This window comes from Idiotropiscis lumnitzeri, unplaced genomic scaffold (assembly GCF_059441095.1).
Source record: "Idiotropiscis lumnitzeri isolate Australia: NSW breed Sydney's pygmy pipehorse unplaced genomic scaffold, RoL_Ilum_1.0 HiC_scaffold_66, whole genome shotgun sequence".
In the NCBI taxonomy this organism is placed as follows: Eukaryota; Metazoa; Chordata; class Actinopteri; order Syngnathiformes; family Syngnathidae; genus Idiotropiscis; species Idiotropiscis lumnitzeri.
Genome location: NW_028283604.1, coordinates 173,305 through 177,796, shown reverse-complemented (window position 1 = coordinate 177,796; position 4,492 = coordinate 173,305). Strand labels below are relative to the sequence as shown.

General features: G+C 39.4%; 1 long non-coding RNA gene across 1 annotated transcript; it reads left to right on the top strand.

Moving 5' to 3' along the window:
• Positions 1-266: 266 nt before the first annotated feature.
• Positions 267-2,675, top strand: LOC148315655 (uncharacterized). The gene is made up of 3 exons (XR_015840717.1): positions 267-371; positions 1,570-1,739; positions 2,540-2,675. It is a non-coding gene; the product is annotated as an uncharacterized LOC148315655 (long non-coding RNA).
• Positions 2,676-4,492: the final 1,817 nt, after the last annotated feature.

Genomic DNA, 4,492 nt, shown 5'->3' with positions numbered 1-4,492 from the left:
CTTAATAACCCTTAAGGGACAAGATAACATTTTATAATATACCAGACAGCTAAGATTGTCATCTATGAACTATTTGACAAGGCAGGTCCAGCATTGTCAGCCACATCCAACAGTCAACACAGTTACTTTTTTTTAAATAAACAAAATCAACATTATTAATTAATGTTATTTTATTAATTCTGTATGCTGTGAAAGATCTTTATTCAAAGTATATTTGAAGTTATTTCTACCTTATTGCTTGATTTTTGTAGATTCAATTCGGAGTTGTCAAAATTACAGATTCTTTTGAAGGCAGCATATTCAAACTGTGAGAAAAGGAGCGAATGCAAGCTACGCGGTCTTTGAGGTGCGGCAGAAGAGCTGAAAGCACGGTGAGTCCCGAACGATAATTGAATTAATTAATTAATCTTGGGTAAATGTCTGGCTCTCATTTTTTAGACTTACTTTACAATGTGTTTTGTAATTTTTCAAGGTTGCCTGTGTTGGAAAACTGCTTGGTGCGTTAGCTAAAACACAGTATGCTAAAATGATAAGTGACGAGAACACAGAGGGTATATCAACAACGTACGTACTCGAATTATTTTGGGGAAAACTTAAGTACATTATAATCACCCTTTTAATAATACTGATAAGCGTTGTGTGTTTTATTTATTTTTATGAGGACCTTTACAACGAGCTACATATTGTTAGCATTGGGCCTACGACGCTAAACACAGTGTCCCTCGATCTCTCTCCAAAATTCTCCAAAAGACTTAAGCTTTCACTCAAATTAATACAATCTACTCCACTAGCTCATTTAAGGCTTTTTTGTGATGTGTTTGATTTGGGTAAGTAAAGCAAAACATATTAACTGTTGAATGTTGCCTGTTATTTAAATAATAGAAATTCAAGATGAAAGTTGAACAGATATTGAAATGCTAGATTGGCTCATTCAGAATCATGCCACAATGTGCTTTGTATGTTTTGTGTGTGGGTTTATCAAGCTCTAATTCAATGCAGTGTCCAAAACGAGCGCGCATAATTGTTGGATGAATGTTGGTTAATAGAGTCAGATAATAGTTCCAACAGTTGAACAGATGTTGAAATGCTAGATTGGCTCATTCAGAATCATGCCACAATGTGCTTTGTATGTTTTGTGTTTAGGCTTATCAAGCTCTAATTCAATGCAGTGTTGAGCTGCATTTGAGAGGAACTACGTAAGTAACTAATGTGGAAAAATTGTGACTTCTTTGTGTACTTTTATTTTGAATATTCAAATTTTGTGGGTAAAGGTTAGAGAAAATAAGTTAAAAATGAGAGCTGTACAGGTATTTAAGTTTTTGGTTTGTAAAATACCCGAATGTGGGTTTCAGCCGGTGAGGCAATGATTGGACAGAGCAAAAGCTATGCTCCAAAATAGAAGTGATTACACCTTCACTAGACTAACCTGCAGCTAATTACATAATTATAAAATTAACACTTTAACCTGGCTTCCCCATCACAGATGTATTCTTTTAAATGCAAAGCTTTTTGTTCTAGCTTTTGTTGTTAAATGACATTCATGCCCAAGTGTCTATGCATCCATTGCAGGGATGTTTTCTCAAGTGACGAGTCTGAAGCCTGTGATGACGAAGTACCATCTACACCTCCCCATGGATTGTCACAGAGAAAAAGCTTCCTAACCAAGAGAGGCGCTGCAGAAGGTCCTTGAGTACGTCCAACGTGTTGAGTCTGTGAGTCTACTGCAGGATCTAATGCAGGTATGAAAATGATGACATTTTAATGTATTATCTTCAAAATTATAAATAATTATTTAATTTCTTGAAATATAAAATTAGGTACCCTAAACCCAAGTAGGAACCCCAGTCCCAGTACATTCCTGATTCTGGAGCTACAGAGATCAAACCATCCTACTGTATCACTAAATAGCCCCACCTCTAAAACCCTGATTCGGAAGGCCGAGTTGAAAGACTTCAGAGTTCAAGATGGTCAACTGCAACTATGATAAGCCGAATGTGTTCACCCCAAGTCGGAAACTGAGAAAAAGACTCAATTTTCACATGATTTCAGTCCCTTCTATATTTAAAAGAATGTATTGGGGCTCTAAAAATGTGAAATATTTTTACAAGTATTTCTTTTACTACTCATAGGCAGTTTCATAATAATAGTACAATTTGGCATCGTGTATTGTTTTTTGGTTCCATTCAAAATGCACAAGACGTATAGACATATTTTGTTTGTGGATCGCTGCAGCATCACACGAGCGCACAGAGACAAACGTGGCAGCAACTTAAAACAATTAAAATATCGAATCGAAATCGGGAACTGAAAATCAAAAATCGAATTGGGGCTAGAGTGAATCGTTACCTCCCTAATCATAATCATTTTGGTAGAATGTTGGGCTCTTGCCCTTTGAGTGTATATGGCGTTACCGAAGCTGTTCACTTAATCGACAATTCCTTTCCTGTGACGTTTATCATACCCAGTTTAACTGCCAAAATATTTTTAAGTGTGTGATGATTATCTGGATCGAGTGACACCCATGTTATAATGGTTGCAGGTATTGGTGGATTGGACGATAGTGTCAGAACAATGATGGCGTTCATCATGACAAATCCTCTGTCTCTGAAGTACAATCTCTTTGGACATCGTAGCAAGAACAAGCGCCGAGACCTGCCTTTTTCTGATGTTCTATACGGTAATATATATATATATATATATTTTTTTTTTAAGGGATTGTGGTGTGAAGACATTTCAGCATGTCCCATAAGGTTTCACAATCATTAAATAGCTTTACTAAGTTGACTTCTTGTCTTTTTTGTTTTGGGAGCACTGAAAAGGAATGGAGCCACAAAGGACATCAACGAGAAGGACACAGGCAACCCTGTCCAAGTGGTTCATGGGAGCTTGTGATCAAGGTGGGAATAGGGCAGTTCGAGCTCGGAGATCTCAAGGCAACTGTCAGGTTTAAAACGTCCTGACGCCATTTTTAGACTGAAGGTGGCATAAATCCAGACCAAACCAGTTAGAGTTTTGTTTTTGACCATTCGCGAATGGGAGAGGAAGTCAGGAGGTGAAGCAGGCGTCTTGCCAGTTCAATCTCGCGCACTCTCTCTCACTCTCTACCACCCGTTCGGTCTTTTATCAGCAACCTAAGCAGACAATGGAGGTCTGTCTGAAATTCTAGCAGGCAGGCAGGAAGCAATCAACCACAGTAGTCAGTCAGGAATTCGAAACTAAAGTGTGTGCGTGTGTTCCAGTTGTGCGCGTGTGTGCTAAAGCAATAATGTGAGTGTCTGTGTGTGTGTGCGCAATTATAACTGATACAAATAGTGTATAAAAACATGATTAGAAATACACAAACTATTTACATATCCTCATCCCATCTCACATTCCCCCGTTTGTGGGTTTAAATCATGTCCTTACGGCTTTAAGACAGATCATCATAATGAAATCATACAACAGTGTGGTCATCCGTGGAGGGGCGAAAACCCTCAGTAGGGACAAAATTCCCCTCCTCCCTTCCGGCGTGGAACGAGATTCTCATGGTATGTTGGTCACTTGGGAATAAAACATAAAAAAACTTCAATATACCTAGTGAAAAATAACAAAACTGTCTCCACGCAGAGCTTGTCTCCACGCAGAGCTTGTCTCTGCGGCGACTTGATGGAGGCCCTTGCCTCGTTGTAGGAGGGGACAGCCGTCTTTACCTCCCGGATCTTCGTGTGTGGTGTATGTGTGTGCATGTGTGGGGGCAGGGGCAAAAGGGTCCATGTGTTATTTAGGTTTCAGTGTCCAGTTCGAGTTTGTCATTGTCCAGTTCGAATTCGTCATTCTCAACATCAATCAGGTTGTAATGGTACATTTGGGCAACAAACATGCAGTTAATAATCATCTTTGTCATAAGAATAATGCAACATGAACAGACTACACATAACAAAAATGAAAACCATAATTATCCCGATATATTGTCTTTCAAATTCTTCGTAGTGGTCATAACATCAATAATTGTTTCATTTTATTAAAAATGTAAATGCAGTAATGTTCTCCAATCAAGGCTAAAATTCTTTATGTACGTCATTAATTTCCAAACAATATCTAATCTTTTTGTTCTGTGGCTTCAACATTCGTATCTGTGGCTGGTTGTGCGGTTCCGATGTGCGTGTGGTCCGATATTGTGACTCAGGTGGGCTCCTGTTCGAGGGATTCGCGTTGCTCGGCCTTTAGCTGGAAACCGGAGAAGCTTGTACTGCAACTGGTGGATCCAGCTGCCACGCCCCGTGACCTTTGCTGCCGTCGGGGTCACTGCAATCATCTGGCGAGGGCCATCTCAGCATTCACTTGTCCCAACGAAGTCGTTTCAGCACCTTGAAGAAGAGTTGGTCTCCCACACGGACGTGATTTCTCTGTGGATCAGAACACACTGACCAGTAATTGCGTCTTTTTTTTTTTTTTTTTTTTTTTGGTCAAAACATGTTTCCCATGTGGACTGGGACTGATGTGCCAGTCGCTG